Genomic DNA, 16,820 nt, shown 5'->3' on the forward strand with positions numbered 1-16,820 from the left:
GTCCAGTGTTGCTGTATAGAGGCTGGATAAGGCACAGAGGGAGGACTGGAAAGTAAGTAAAGGCCTTGGACTGGCTGAGGGAGAGAGATTTCACCTGAGGGGACTGAGCAAAGAGTCTCTCCAGGTGTTGGAGATCTGTATTGCCTCCAAAACTACAGCCCTAGCAATGGCCCAGAGAGCAAGACAGAAAGCTGCCAGCTGGAAGCAGGGAGGGCCACCACGGTGACCTAAGTAAAAGTAATGATGGTTTCAACCAGGGATTGGACAGAGCCAGGAGGAGGACAGATGCTTGGGAGGTGAGGGAGGACAAAGACCAGAGGTTGGCACTGGAGCACTGGCTTCAGCACGGGCAGAGGAAGTGGGCTCTTCGGGCTGCGTGGCCCTTCCACAGATCCTGGAGCTGGGGGTTGGGGTGGGGAGCACCTGAGTGGTCACCACATCTCAGGGTCCAACTGTTTCTAGTGCCAGCTTCTTCTCCCCTAGCCTCTGTCTCTTTCCATTTCCCACATCTAAGTGGAGGAAAGGAAGAGGGAGGAGGAAGAAATGGCCAGTGGCATTCTGCAGGGGGAGTAGAGAGACCCTTTTTCCTGTACCACTTCCCCTTGGCCCTGCCCCAGACCCCTTGCGCCCCCCCACCTTGGGATGGTCAAGGATCACTGTAATTCTCTTATTTACCACTATTTCAAAACTAATAAAGTGACCCAAGCTTTCTTTTTGGTTCGCTCCTCTGTCCAGCTGATAATGCGCACAGTGCAGAGAAAAAAGTGACACGGCAAGTTTGGGCTCAACTGAGGGCTTCGTGATCGGAGGTGAAGACCAACAAAAGCCACTTGTGAATGTTGACTTCAACACAGGTAACTTGGGTACCAGAGATGAAAAAGTCTGGCAAATACAAACCCTGAATTTAAATGCATGTTATACACATTTTAAATACTGAGTCCTCCTTCTTTTAAGGCTCATTAAATAAGAAGCCAAGCATGGAAAGCAGGAAGAAAATAAGACATAAATCTACCATTTAGCTTTTTAATGTGGGAAAGACTGGAAGCACCCCCAAAGGTAACAGGAGCAGCTTTTCAATCTTGCCTTTTCTCTGGCCCTGTCTACCCCTCACAATCACCCTAATTAACTGTGGTATAAGTGTCAAACTGGGGAGTCACTGCCAAGATGCAGTAGGATTTGAGGGGGGCTCTGCTGATTTGAGGGGGCTCATTTGCTGATTCCTGTTATGTAATGACTGAGTTGGCCACGCTGAGGCTCCTGTGGGAGGCTTTGCTTCAATTAATAAAAACCTCATTTGCTTCAAAGCCACACGCAAGGGGAGATTAGTACTTGTGAAAATGAGGAGAAACAGGTGGGTTTGCTTAAGCATTTCGGTGCTTACATGCTAAGAGCTACGATTAAAAGCTAGCAAAAATAATCTTGAAAATAACAATATGCAATGTAATAACCATTAATTTTTCTATCATATTGTTTTAAAATCTTGTATCATTTTTGTTGTTGCTTTGTCTTTATTAATTCTCTTTAAAAGGGAGTTTGACTTCTATTTCAAGTCACTCCCTAAGAGGAAAATGACTCAGGTAAGGGTCTCACCCAAGTACAAATTTTACTACATTTGGAAAGTTCTGAGTGTGTACTTTAGCGTATTATTAAGGACTATAAGTGATATAAAGTGCACATATTTGCTTTTTAAGTAGGGAATTGAGGTTTGAGGGAAAGGGTAATATTTTCATTTCATGCCAATTGAAGTCCACAGTTTTAGAAGACCCTGGACTAAATGGGAAATTTCTACCTGGTTATGTAATTATTCTACCTGGACTTATGAATAAAGAGTCTTCAAATTCTTGGGTGGAAACTGTGAATTTCCCCAAACTGGGACAATTACAGCAGAAGAATTTCTGATCTGCAGTGGTAAAGCTTAAACTTTAGAGGGAAAAATTTCCAGGTGGGATGATGAATCTCTATGAGGAGACAACTCAGGAAAAAAGCACCAAATCCCTAAAAGTATTAGGGCAAAGTGATGGGGTTTGCTTCTCATTATTGCAAACCAAGACAGAGATGGCAGGTCATATAGCAACCTTTTAGTTTGACCCTTGGTATCACCAAAACTGAGGGTTGGCATTTGTTATTACAATACAGGGTGGAGTAGGGCATACCTTCTTTAAACTATCAGGCAGTAACAGAGCTGGAACTTCGGCACTGGAACCTGGTCTTTCAGCCATTCAACCACCACTGCTTGCCCCATCTTTCTGGAGAATTAGGGGTGGAGGGAGTTCACGTGCATTCGGCTGACAGTGACCATACTGGTAGAAGTAGAGAAACAAGAGCTGACCCAGGGAAGACTGTCCAAACCGAGACGAAAAGCACAATCAGAACAATGGGCCAAGGCAAATGGCAAAATCAAGAGGTCCTTGTGTATGTGGCTGGACAACTGGAATGGTGGGACAGACCTGAGACTGGAGGCCTTGCAAACAGAGCCAACCAGGATGGCTTGTTATAGATTCATGTTTGGGGACTCAGGGACACCATGAGGGGTACATCAGAAAGCACTGGCATGGGGGCTGGGGATTGAGCTCAGCGGCAAAAGCGCCTGCCTTGCAAAGCAGACAGTCGTGAGTTCGATCCCCGGTACCGATAAAAACGAAAGAAAGCAAGCGCTGGCATGGGACAGGTGCATCTAACACAGACATTTACATTAGGTCATTGAAGATTTGGTGACTTGAATTTCAAACATCCACAAGCTTCAGTATATACTGGAGCATGTGGAGAAGGAAGTTAAACAGCAAAAGTGAACAAAGCCAGTGTAGCACAAAAGAGCAGATGATTAAGAGTTAAGAGACCGGAGTCTTACCAGGAAGCAGGAGGTGCTCTCTAGGTCTACAGGGCCACAGAAAGTGGTGGCCAAGGTCTGGGCCTCCCCTACGCCGAGCCAGGACTGAAGTCACAAGGGACCTCAAGAAGAAGACACAACAGTGCTCAGCCCACTCCACTCCCTCTCCTCCTCTGCAGCCAGGAGCAGGTCACTGTGGTGGACAACTGCAAATGTCAGACACCCAGCATGTACTGATTAATCGAGGCATTTAGCAAAGTCTCTCAGGAAATTCTTGTGGACAAGATGGAGAAATGCAGACCAGATGACAGTATAATTTGGAGTACTCAGAGTTGGCTGGAAACCTGTTCTCTAAGAGTGCTGACGGGACGGGGGAAGGCAGGACCCAGGGGCCTGCCAGAGGATGCTGGTGCTGGTCCTCAGCAACTCCTCATCATTGCAAGCGGCTAGATACAAAGATAGCAGGAACGCTGATCAAAACTAGAGATGATGCAAAGCTGGGAGAAATAACTAGTGTGACAGAATCAAGATTTAATCATCAGCAAATATCAAAATGACTTTAATGGGCTGGAACAACGATCTGGACCAATAAGAAGGCACTGGATAGGAAAAATGTGAACTCTTTCATTGAGGTTCAAAAAATCAACTACGTGCCAAGTAGAATTGGAAAGTCTTGAAGTGATAACAGTTCCTTTTGATGAAAACTGAGAATTTTAGTTGCTCACAGTCAAAATAATCCAACAGCCTGACATGGCTGCAAAAGAGGCAAATGTAATCTTTGGTTATATCAGTAGAAACGTAATGTCCAAAGCAATCAAAAGGAACTGGTTCACTTGACTGTATCCTTTCAGACATCTGCACCAGTGTCTGCCAAAAGCATTGAGAGAATACTTGTCACACAAAACGAATAGATACCACATTTTCAGACAGACGTTGAAAGGAAGACAGTAAAGGATTTGGAGATTGTTCTACGATGGGAAGGCTGAGCAAACATGGCATGATTAGCCTGGAAAAGACTAAGGAGATCCCCATGAGAACAGCTTTTGAATACTTGAAAGAATTCCATAGTTGGGCAAATGATATGCACAGATGAAACATGGCTCCACTAGATAATGAAAATTGACCATCGAAGATGTGGTTATATCTCATGGGAGATGTGGAAGGAGAAGTGGGACCATCACTGATAGCATCTTTAGGTCATTAGAAGTTAGGCTTGCCTAAGACAGTGCTTCTATGATGCTGCTGCTCTCATTCCCTCAGCTCCCAGTGAGCTTCCAAAGCACTGGAGTTGGTTTTGCCAGCACACAGGGCTTCCTGCCAGGCAATCAGCAGCTATGGATTTCAAAGCAGCGGCTAATAAAGAACATGGCTTGCACTCCAGGATGGCAACCCATAAATGGTAAACTTTGTAAAAGGAGGTTCGGTTTTGATCTGTTTGTTTAGCTTTCTTCAAGGCAGACTCTAGGGGAGAAAAGGAAACTGACAGCACACATCACAGTTTCATCACAGTAGAAGAAAATCCCAGTTGGAAAGTGTGATCAAATGTGGACCCTAACCTTGACTTTTCTGGAGTATAATCTTGTTTCTCAATAAATGTCAGATTAAATGCTCTAAAAGGAACAGTTCTTCTAACAGAATGATATATAATATTTTTTTTGTCTTTTTCTTTTTTATCGGTACCGGGGATCGAACTCACGACTACACACTTGCAAGCCAGGAGCTTATGCCTCTGAGCTAAATCCCCAGCCCCAATATATAATATTGATACTGCTTGTTATGGTTTGTGCCTAGATGGCTGCCCATGCCTCATGTAGTCATGGAAGTGGTTGAATCTAGCATTTGTGATTGGTTCATTGTTTAGTGCTGGCTGTGTGAGTGCTGCACCCGCCCAGGGGTGGAGCCCGCATACACTATAAGGGAGGAAAGAAGGATGTTTTTTCTCTCTTTTGCTCTTTCACTCTTGCCGCTTGCAGCCACCATGAATGACTGTCCCTTAGCCAAGCCATCCTTCGTTGTAGCTACTTGAGTGTGGATGAAAGCCTCTAAAAATCTGTAAGCTAAATAAACCTTTCCTTGCTTCATGTTGGGCATTGGGTATTTTGTCTCAGCAACAGAGAAAAGTAACCAAGACACTGTTTAATAGCCATATTTAAGACTGGTGGAACTTATCGATTGTAACAGGACCTTTGCTTCTTTATTTGAACCAACACTAGGAATATTTTCTACTAAAGGGAAGTGGAAGTTCTGAAGGGCCTAGAGGAAACAGTAGCAGACCTGAGACAGCTTCAAGTAATCTTTGCCTATTAATATTCATGCCTGCCATTGTTTGGGTCCTAAAACGACCCCACAAGTCTGTGTTGTAGCCTTGATCTCAAGCTTGATGCCACTGGGTTCTTAAGTTATTGGGAGTATAGGAACCCTATTCTCTTCTCTCTTTGGCATTCCAGTCATAAGATGAACAGCTTTGCTCTTTGCTGTCATATGTGGTCATTGATTCACAAGCAAAGGGTCTAACTAACCTTGGCCAAAACTTCTAAAACTATAAAGCAAAATAAAACTATTCTCTTTATAATCTCATTATCTCATGTTGCATTCATTACCGTAACAGAAACCTGACAGATCCAATACCCTTCTATGATTCCCTCCCACACTCAGCAAGACTGATTTGTATATAACCAACAAGATATGGCAGAAATTACAGATTCCTAGGCTAAGGCAGTGGTGGCAGACCTATGGCACATGTGCTGCAGTGGGTAGTTTGCTATCATGGAAAGCTCTGAAAGGTTTATCATCCCTGGGTTAGGTTATAAAATATACTGGAGCTGCTACCTTGTGCTTTCTTAGACCACCTGGGGAAGCCAGCTATCATACTGTGAAGACACCCAAATGGCCCATAAAAGTGCACGTGGGAGAAATTAAGGACTCCCAACAGCCAGGGCTAGCTTACAGACACCCAGCAGTTCCCTCTTGGAAGACCTTCCAGCCTTTGTCAAAAGCCTTCAGGTGACCACAGTCACAGCTGAGCTCCTGACTATACTTCATGAGATTCCCTAGGTCAGAAGCCCTTAGTTAGGCTTTGTCCATGTTCTAGATCACTAGACACTTTGTGGAATGTGTTTATTACTGTTTTTAGGTTGCTTGGGCAGCAATACAGGGGTTAATATGAAGCTATAATTAGCATAAGTCAGGGCTGGGGGTGTTGCTCAGTAGTAAAGCATACTGTGTGCTTAGCATACACAAGGTCCTGGCTTCAATCCCCAGCACCAGAAAAAGAGAGAAAGTAAACTCTGTAGTGTTTAAATAGTAGGGGCCAACATGGAGAAACTAGAGGCACATGATGCTATGCCTCTATACTACATGGAGTACCATACCCAAGACACAACTTTCATTGGATCTTCCCAGGCCTGCCCTCCTTGTGCTGTGAATGATAGGGAAGCACCTCCAGGGCACTGTGCTCTGGGAACCTGTGGTTCTACTGCAATAACAAGACAGCAGCAAGGTAAAGTGACCTTGGCAATTAAACATGAAACATGGCCAAACTGCACTCAGACAGGTCATGTTCACCACTGTCACATTATCACCAAATAGACGGCCACATTTGGACAGAACAAGTCCAAAGCCCAGCTACTGAACTCTGCTGACTCCAAACAGCCTCCAGTGAATCAGCCCCATAGAGACAAGCATGCTCTTGGCAGGCAGAGATGTGTAAATTCAATGTGGGATGTGCACAGAGCCATTAATTTGGGGGAGAACAGGCCTGATACTTAAATGCCTTTTAATATACCATTTAATCTACTCCTGGGGTTATCTGGGACCAATGGCATACTAAACAAGAAAATTATGGGCAATTCATATTTCTTCTTCTCCTTGCTTATGTGCCTATGTTTCTGTGAACATGGTAGGTGATTTTTTTCTTCTATTAAAATGAGCCAGTGCTTAGAACAATTGGTCTAGCTTCAACCTCTTCATCATTCCTGTGGGGAATCTTTCAAGAAAGAGCTGAAGAGGGAACGTTACCATCAGGACCATGGGCCATGGGAGTGGGGTATAAACGGGACACCTCCAGAGAGACACAGAAAGGGGGCACCACAGTGTTTCTTGGTGGCTGGAAGTGAAAAGTCAGACACACGCTTGTGAGAGGAGGATCCTGGTCACTCGAGACCGCAAAAGAGACAGGCGAACACAGCAGAGGACAAGACATAGACCCGGGCTGCGTGCCAGTGATATGTAAGCCTTAAAAGGAGATAAAATGCAAAATGTGAAACACGTAACACTCGTTTGCTAATATACCTCCTCAGAATATACTAACCTGTGCTCCACTGTGTAGTGCAGTTAGTATGCATAACTCCTCGCTATATACATTCACTTATGCATATTATATATTCACATATAGTCATTTCCAAGTTTATATTTTAAGTATTAGAGGTACAGGTGGTTTTTACTTTTGGAGTGTATGTGTTTCTTTTTTGGCTTTTCTAATTAAAAAATAATCTTAAAAGTGACAACAAGTGTTGCTTCAAATATTCTATTTTATGCAAGAGATAGGACTTTGTAAAGGAAACGTCTAGAAGAAATAAAATATCTCAGTCTCCCTTGAACCAAGTGAGGTGGGCAGCCAAGACCCAGGCCTGTCCCAGGGCAGGCCCTCTGCTGGGCAGCAGATCAGCAGTAACACGCTGACCAACAGGAAATGTGGAAAAAAATGAAGACGCCCATGCTGCTGCAGATTCACAGGGAACCAACAAAGATAAACGTCGGAGTTGAGGAGACAGCTATCTAAAATGTACCTTCCAGTCTCCTCAAATGGAATTTCCAAGTATCCAAGAAAAGCTTCCATGATAAATGAAACACAGGACATTAACACTGAAGAGTTAAAAGATTCAAATACAAAAAGTCCAGGGAAGCCGGGTGTGGTGGTGCATGCCTACAACCTCAGCATTCAGGAGGCTGAGGCAGGAGGATTGTTGCAAGTTTGAGATCAGCCTGGGCTACAAAGTGAGCTCAAAACCAGCCGGAACTGCAGTGAGACCCTGTTTCAAAAAGACCAAAAGAAAGCAAATTTTCAGCAAGTTAGAGATCTTGGCTATCTGGACTGGATATTTTTATAAGTAAAACACAGAGTCGAGGTTTTTGGAGAATAAATAAGCTTTTTAAAATGGAAATTCTATGTGAAAGATTAAACTTTAAGTGGCGGAAACATCACAGAATAAAAATGACCCTCTTTCCATATTGTAAATGTTTCACAGCGTTTTTATGGTAACATCTAAGGATCAACGGAATATTTTACTTTTGTTTCTCTTTTACTAAGTTCTGGAATGTCCAGGATTTTCAGATATGACAACCACATAATATGTTAAAGTTCACATTAGGCTATCTAGTTCATGAGGTTCTTCTAGCACTTACATACTTACTTCTGGCACTTTATTTGAGGTTAGTAACAACCCCCAGATGTAGGCAACTTAGTATTTTTACAGGTGAGGAAATAAGTGCTTAGAAACCAGGAAAACTGGGCTGCAAGAAGTCATCTGTATACATGATTACAGGCAATCGGCCTCTCTATGTTAAGTAATTTTTGTTTGGTTTGGTTTTGGTGCCAGGAATTGAGCTCAGGACCTTGCACTTGACAGGCAGACATTTATGCCACTGAGCTGTATCCCTGGCCTATCTCCCCACATTAAAAAATGCATCATCTTCATTCTGAAGTTTAGAAAAGGAAGTATGATGTTTACAGTAATAGTTCTATAAATATAGTAAACTGAAAACTAAGACAAAATAAACCTTTTGATTCCAAACTCTAGGTGCTTCCCACTTATTCCTGAGCAATAGTTACACAAGTCACATTTCCATGTGTATTTATGTCACATCTTTGTTTAAAGATTACATGATTTGGGGGAATTCACTGAACTTCTCTGAGCTGTAGTTTTACCATCAGTGAAAGGGATATACTGATAACAATCATAATAATTTACTCATGATTATTAAACAACTAAACCAGTGCATATGCAAAAGAGATTTATTATAACAAGATTACATTTTTACAGGTTGCATCCCTTTTAATACTGTATCTCAGGGCTGGGAAAGCCCAAGCATCCTCTGGGAAAGGGAATAGACACTGCTGACTCCCAAGATCCCCTGAATTCATTTGTTCCTGCCACAAGCACCATGCTAGAAATCCAGTGGTGAGCAAGATGAATGCAGACCTCACACTCACAGACACACTCACAGGAGATCAGAGGAACTGGCCTCGGGGACAAACCGGTCAGAGGAGGAAGTACCAAGGACGTGAAGGACAAAGAGCCCAGGGTGCAGTGCTTGTGGCAGTGTCACAGCAAGTGACAAGATTCAGGGTGAGCGTGGACTTAGTAAGAACCACAAACAAGATGACTGAGGCAGACATGCTGGGAGACAATGGACATGGGAGGCCGCGTCATGAGGTGCCACTTCTAACCCTGGGTGGGATGGACAGGCCGGAGACACCTGCACCTCTGTCATCCCAAGGCCGCTTCTTAGAGGGTGTCTGTGCGCCCCATGGGGTCTTCCTTCCTGTCTAAGGGAGCCCCACGACACCACACCTTGCCTCTCGAGATGGTAAGGCTCATGAGAGTGGTGACTACAGCTTCCAGGGAAGACTATCTAAGGCCCCAGATGATTCCCAGAAGGACCTCTTGGAGTTCACCGGGACCCTCACTTTATCAGGTTGAGCTGGCAAACAAAAGCACCCTGAATGGCATTCTGAAGGGAAAAATGCATGGTTGCTGCTGTGGGAAGAGACTAAAAACAGAACTCTCCAGGCTACAATCAAACGCAGAAGTCAGGCTCTTCACCTCCTCCACCTCATCCACCTTTTCTGACTTCTAAGATCAGGGCTCAGTGTGAAACACAGCAGCCTCCGGCTGGGGGGAGCGCCTGACTCGAGGTCCCTCAGCAGAGGTCTCGCTCTGGACCCAGCTGCTTGCCAGGACAAGATCAAATTGCTGCATGCCTCAGGTTTTTCCCATCTGTGAAATCAGGTTATATATCTTCCTAATAAGGTTGTTTGGGGGTTTGGGTGAGGTGAGCAGGTGATGCACTCGGTGTAGTAGCCGGGTCACCACCACAGGGCATGAAACACTGCTGTTCACTTTTCTGCAACACACAGGACCATCTCGGCATCTCCACCACCCTACACATGTCTTCAACGTGCTCCTTTTCCTGCTGACGAGACTTCTCTTAGGAAGTGGAAGAAATTGCATAGGAAAAAGACAGGTCTAAGACTGCCTTGACATTTGAGGTGAAGGGGGATACATGGGGTAGAAAAATAGCACTCTTTGGATGATTAACAGGGAGTGTTTTCAATCTACTTAAGTAATCCAAAAGTAAACCACAAGAGAAAAGGAGAGGAAGAGAAGAGTTCTTTCCTTGTACCCAAACCAAACACCACAAAATAATGTTGCCATGCATTCTACTGGATTCTAATACAGGCAGTCAAACCCTGACTTTGTTTACAAAAGGTGGCCCAATCTAGGAGGTCAGTGAGTCATACTAGGCTGCACCTGACCCTGAACCCTCTGGCAGGCTCAGAAAGAAAGGAAATGGAGGATCAACAGCCTCTGCTGCTCAAGATAAACACAAGGACCTGGGATTCGAGGGTAAAAGCACAAAGAATCGCTCGCTGCTTGCTTCCACCCAGGGCCACCCGAGATGAGGAAAGCAAGTTTGTCTTTGACACCTCCCACTGCCCTTTCAGCATCTACGTGGGTCCAATTTCTGCCTCTTCTCACTCTCATTTCTGCCCTGACCTCCTCCTCCAATCGAATTGGGGTTCATCTGGAAAGGATTACATCCCCAAATTCATTTTCACACCAGGCCAGGTGTCGTAGCTGCCAGGGAGAGCAGCATTTTATAGGTCAATTTCTGAGGTCAAAGGAATGGATGTCTCCTGCGGGAAACAGGGCTGAGGGCAGTGGAGACCTTGCCCTGAGAAGCAGGCTTCCCGGGGTTGAGTGACAGCTGCTGACTTGAGGCCAGGGCTGTCCTCCTGTTGTAGGCAGCAGCACCCAGGGAGTAGCTACCCTGCTCCACTCCACTGAACCCTCCAGAGCAGCACGCAGAGCATAAAGCACAGGCTTCTGAGTTCCCCCAGCCAGAGGAGCGCCCTGAAAAGCTCCTTCCACAAACCTTGCCACCCCATCTCTTCCCATTTTGTAAATGTGATGCTGCCTCCGCGTTCTCTCCTAGAGCTGCCCAAGGCTGCTGTGTCAGGCAGAAAGTGGGGAGAGGGGCCCAAAGCTCTCTCTGCTTTCTTTCTCCACTTCCTTCTCCTGCTCTGCAGCTCTCCAGCAGGCACACAAAGGACAGCCTGGCTCAGAGAAGCCAGCTGGGCACTTACTCCTTGTAGGAAATTGAGCCCAGAGGACCAGCATGTGAGGCAGACATTTGTGGGTGGAAAGGTGGGCACGTGCAGAGAAAGGGCACCTCTGATCCAACCAGAGAAGACTAAAGCTATCGCGCTCCGGAGGGCGCCTCGTTTGATCCCTTTGATTGAGCCTTGCGGCTTTTACGTATTCATTTGGTTATCAAGTCCTAGGAACCAATCCTTGTGAATTTTGCTGCTCTCTGGAATGACCCAGGAAGAGATGACTGGCGAGAGAAGGCTCTGGGGGGAGGGGGGTGACCCGGCTGCCAATGTCGCCCCTAGAAAGCCTTCTTTTCAACTACCTTCCTGACTGCTTAGGATGAATTTTAATAGCTGCTTTTCCTGGGACAGTTTTCCTTTGAACTCCCAAGCTTCCCTTCACGGCAAGTTTCCATAATATGAACCAGATTTTTTTTTCTCCCTCTTGTTTTCTTAAAAGGCGTTAACTATAAATTAGAGTATCTGAAGAGTGAGGTGTCACATGTGGGCCTTAGGTTCCTCCGCCCTGGAGCCCCGGGGCTGGGAGAGGGGCTAGGCTCTTTGGCTGCCGAGCTCCGAAGGCCAGGCCAGGGATGATTCCAGCCTCCTCCTCAAAGCTATCCGATTACATCAATTACAGAAAATGCCTTGTTTGACTTGAACATTAAGTTTTATTCCTTTAACAATTTTTTTTCTTTCCTAGAGGAGCAAGAGGGGGAAAAGAGGTTTTAAATGTACATTTTTTTCTGAGTTATTTTCCATGCAATTTTTCATCCTAACCAGCATTTACCCACCATGGATGGTGGGTCCATATGCAGTGCACCCATGCCTGCAGGGGACACCTGGAGGTGCCCATGTCTCAGGGCGGTCAGCACAAGAACAGCTCCCTCCATTAGATGTTTACCAGAGGCATGCTCACCAGCCTTAGACTCGGCCTGTGACACCACTTGACAGCAAAGCTCCCGGCAAGCAGGTAGGCATTATTTTAAAGTGTAGTTCGGCTTCATTTTTTATGACACCTGAGTTCACAGCTGTTACTCAGCGCCAACATTTAGGAAACAGTCACCAAAACCAATTGTTCAGTGTAAACCCAATTGTTCTGTGAGTATGAGAGAAAAGAGAGGCAGTGTGTGATCTCTGGTGTCTTTTCTTATGTGGACACACTAATCCCACCATGGGGCCCTTTCCCTGTGACCCCATCTAAACTAATTAACCTCCTCAAGGTCTGCCTCCTAAGACCAGAGCACTCTGGGAACCCAAAGCCAAAGTGAGCTGGGTCTTCCTTCTCACACAGGAAAGTGGAGCCTGAGAGATATCACGCAAGTGTCCCCTGCAACACAGGACAGCTGCAGGAGAGGAGAAATGGGAGTGCGGTGAGTCTAGACAGTGAGAAGAGCTGCAAGTGGCAGAGGCCACTGAGGGGCTGCAGGAAGTGGGCAGCCTAGAGCTGGGCTCAGGGTGGGGTGAAGGGAGCCTGTGGCATGGTCCCAGACTCAAGAGAGTTGGAGCTGACTGAGAAAGAGTGGCTATGCAGAACTAGAGCCCAGCAGCCTTGGGTACCACGCCTGGGCACACATGATGCACTCAGAGGGGCAGGTCCACAGGGCTGGCCACACTGAGAGACAGGAGCTGCCCAAGAGCACAGGCTGTCCAGATGAGTCCAAACCAGGAACGCTGACTATTTTGCTCAGAAGACAAAATAGCACCGGCCTCAGCCTCATGCCTCTAGTAGAAATGGGCTCAGTCACATCAAAGCGACAGCTCACATGGATGAGGAAAGCAATGCTCAGAGGCATGCAACTTCTTAGCGATCAAACCTGGTTGTGAACTTGACTCTGTGGAGACGCAGCTCAAAGCACTTTCTGTTCCTTCCCTGTATTCCTCTCCTCCAACCATCTATGGGAAGGCCCCGGGGGCTCTCCTGGGTGACAACGAGGCCCACAGGTATCCTCAGCTGCCTGCCCATCCTCCGGGGGCTGCAATCATAGGGTGCCCGCAGGATGAGTCTCCACTCCTGTCCCAGGCAAAGCCTTCCTCTCGGATTCAGTGCCACCTGGTTGGCGAAGAGGTGGCCATGTGGATGTCCAGCCACCAGACTCAGTAACTACACTGGCAATAGCTCTGCCGTCCCTGGAGTTTTCAAACACCCGCTGCAGGATTCAGCTATCTGGCCAACATCAGACCTTTCTCTTTGTTCCTGCTTTTGACTCCATCTGGACCTGTGAATCACGTCTCACTTAGGGCCACCTGGGTCCATGCTGGATGACTGTGACCTGGGAATGGCTTCTTTTCCTACTTTTAATCCTAAGTGGTTTTTTCCTAAGTGCCTACAAATCCTATTATGAATCTGTAGAGACAGCTGCCTCAAGAGCTAGACAAAGACTTAGGCTGGTAAATCTCACAAATACACATTGGTGTTAAAGTGTCCTGCTTTGCATGGGTTAGTGGTTCTGTATTTTGGGTGCCGACCAACTTCCTCTCGGTTAAGTATTATTTCTAAAATGCTATTTTAACCTGCACCTCAGTTTCACTTTCAATGTTTTACTTCTCATTTTAGTCCCAGCACTTTTGATGGCTCAAGTTACAATGATTATAAAATGTCTGCATGCAACGGGGTCAAGGGATTAAGATCACTGACTCCTGTGACTTTCATGTCGGGTGAGATGGCACAGTAAGCGCCGACACAGTGTAGCAGGACCCGTGTTGAGCACCTTACACAGATGCAGCTCATTCAAATTCCCCAAAGCCTCTGTGAAGTAGGTGTGATTATTACCTCCATGTTCCAGAGACACAGAGAGGCTGATGAACCTGCCCAAGGTCACACGGCAGTAAATGTCAAGAGTTCAGACTGGAACCCTGAGTCTCTGACTCCAAGAGTCTCTGGTCCCATTGGACCTCAGATCTTCCCAAGGTCTGCAGTGTCCCTAGGGTACCTCTGGATAATTGGATCAGTCAGTAGAAAAGAGTTTTACACAAGTGGAGGCGGACAATAATATATGTTTTCAAGAATAATTTGAAAGCAAATCCTCTAATTACTAACTCAACACGTTAAGCCATCAGAGTCACAAAAGTCCTGATGCGGCCACTGAGTCTCCTCTGGTGACCACCTTGGGGTACGTGACCAATGGGACAGGTGTCCCTGGATGCCTCAGGCAGTGCTGAGGGTGCCTGCTAGCCTGGTAGGTAGACTGAGGCAGGACAATCTGCCTGGGTCTGCTTACTGGGAGCATGAACAGTGGTAAGGGGATCTGTACGTAATCACTGCAGTGGTTTCCAGTGGTCCCCAGTTTTCACCACCTCTCCTTCCACCAATCCATCCACCAGCCACGCCTGAGAGCCACCAATATTAACTTTTCACCACCTCAATTCCAGAATTTGTTGGTTTCCAACAGGGGGCTAATAGCGCGAGAAACGATTTCTCACTCAATGTATGAGCGCCATCTAGACGTCAGTAGCGGTAACTGCAGATCACACTGGGCAAAATCCTTGTTCCCTGCGTCTTTCTGTATCATCCATGCAGAGAAAAGCAGGAAGAACCCCAGCAAGATCCCCAGGGCAATAATATCTCTAGCGAATGAGGAAATTATTGTGTTTGTTTTTTGGGTTTCCTTATGTAAGATAGAAAAAAGTTAATAAATCTCATTTCTATTACTGTACGGTCATATGCACTCAAAGTGCTGCTGCTGAATGCTAGCTACAAAGATTAGACTTGAGTTAGGCCTAGTTCTTTCCCACGTGGTCTCTGCCATGGGAACGGGGCACCATATATGCCAGGTCTTACGAGGCCCGTATGTAGGACACAATACTACTTTCATGTGGCAACTTTCAAGGGCTGCTATACTTTGTTTCAGGCTGGTGAAGAAATCTCACCACCCGCTGGAGGTGACGCCAGCCTTTGCAGGCATGTTATCCAGCTTCCCTGGCTCCTAACCAGCCCTGATAACGTCTGTGAGGGAAGAGTCCTCGCCACGCCAGACCTGTAATGGAACCCAGCAGACGTCAGACAGGCACATATGCTAAGACAGCTCACGCCTCAGCACCGCTGGCTGCAGTGGGGAAGGAAGGAGGAACAGGGCTTGACAGTACCACTTCTGGCCTGGCAAACTGGGTGTTGTTCATGAAGACAGAGAAGAAAACATCTATGCTGGTGAAGTTATTTTCTTTGGGGGATCGGGAGGCCAGGGTGAGAACGGGTTTTACTGTCTCAGGCTCGAGGTCCCTGTTAGAGCTGAGGTGGAGCCATCCCACAGACACTTGGTAAAGGGCTAAAGTATGGACTCATTCCCACGACTGAGCTTGGCTGAACCTACATTTGGCAGATGTGGAAACACTGTATCATGAAAAGCCTCTGTTATGTCTAATGCTTCATGCTTGAAGAGAAATTAGTGAAATCATCACTCTGGTTAAGTCACCACTTTTCAATTGGCTGAAACAATGACCTTAACCAATGCTTAGCAAATAGCCTACTCAGCTATTTGCTATCCCCATTTGAAATGACCAGGAGGACCCTCTGAGAACACAGAAAGTCTCCTGTGGATCAGGTAGATGAAGTATGGCCCCATCCTATGTGGCCATGAGGTCAAGGGTATCCAGGAAGACCTCATGCAGAATGAACAGATCCCACAATACCCATAGCTCCAGAGGGACAATGCGGTGTCCCAGAGCCACCTGTGGCTGGCTGAGTAACAGGTTCATTCAGACAATATCTGAGCAAGCATTGTGTGCTGACCTCCTGTGCCACACAGTGGAGGGTCAAAGGTGAGTACAACAAGGGTGGTCCCCAGGTCCAGGCATTTCTGGGTGTCCTGGGTGGGCAGGTATGTGAGTCATAAAGGGCAATAAAGGGTTGCAGGCATCCTGACTGAGACACCTGTACGGGGGCACCGTAGGGAGAGGGAGCCACACGTCAGAGTGTGTGAAAGACACGACACCTACGTGGAGCCCGGCAGGAAGAAGAGCTCTGTACCACACGTGCAGGAAGGAAGAGGCATTTCAGGGAGAATCAAGACAGAGACAAGACCACTGGAGAGCGGCACACAGTGGCAGGGGTCGGGCACAGGTCACACTGGGGACTGCGCTCTGGAGTCTGGACTTCCACCTGGCACGGTACAGAGTGGGCACAGAAGCAGGGCGGTCACCGACTGATTTTACTTCAGAATCCCTCTGGCAGTGATGCGAAAGCTCAACTGAGAAGGACAGCAGCAAGGAGAAGCCTGCCGCTTGGTGCAAAACACAAAAGAGAAGTAAAGGCTTGCACCCAAGCAAGGAAGAAAGTGGAGGTAAGGAGTGGGAATTTGGTCTGAGGCGCTGGGAGCCATCAGATACACGTGTACGCAGGGCACCGAGGCTGGCACCCAGCGGACCCAGTGAGTCTCTCACATCCCTGCCTTCTGAAGAGTGACTGGGTCACTGACAGCTGTGTTACTGATGCCCACAGAGGAGACTCCAGCAATCCGGGACACTCCGGGTTCATTTGGCACTTTAGATTTTCTGCTGCATTCTTCATCACTGGGGTTGCGGCATCACAAATGGGAAGGGATCCAGCAGTGACCCAGTCCAACCAAACCTGCATTCAATGTAAACATCTGTTCTCTGCACTGCTGGTCAGTGTTGCGCTCA

The 16,820-nt window shown here is 46.7% G+C and overlaps 1 protein-coding gene and 1 long non-coding RNA gene across 6 annotated transcripts in view; one reads left to right on the plus strand and one right to left on the minus strand.

Moving 5' to 3' along the window:
* The window catches only part of Thsd4 (thrombospondin type 1 domain containing 4), a 537,636-nt gene that overhangs the window by 247,623 nt on the left and 273,193 nt on the right, over nt 1-16,820 (minus strand). The window lies entirely within an intron of this gene.
* Nucleotides 1-16,820, plus strand: part of LOC134475652 (uncharacterized) — a 33,181-nt gene that overhangs the window by 13,598 nt on the left and 2,763 nt on the right. For 2 of the 3 annotated variants that reach the window (XR_010046822.1, XR_010046824.1), the window contains 2 exons: nt 736-854; nt 15,053-15,348. This is a non-coding gene — a long non-coding RNA (uncharacterized LOC134475652). Of the gene's footprint in view, nt 1-206; nt 297-735; nt 855-15,052; nt 15,349-16,820 lie in introns of those variants that run through there. The other variant, XR_010046823.1, reaches the window with a different exon arrangement.

Source organism: Cavia porcellus, unplaced genomic scaffold (assembly GCF_034190915.1).
Source record: "Cavia porcellus strain 051 isolate PalLab524CR breed Dunkin Hartley unplaced genomic scaffold, mCavPor4.1 scaffold_4, whole genome shotgun sequence".
NCBI lineage: Eukaryota > Metazoa > Chordata > Mammalia > Rodentia > Caviidae > Cavia > Cavia porcellus.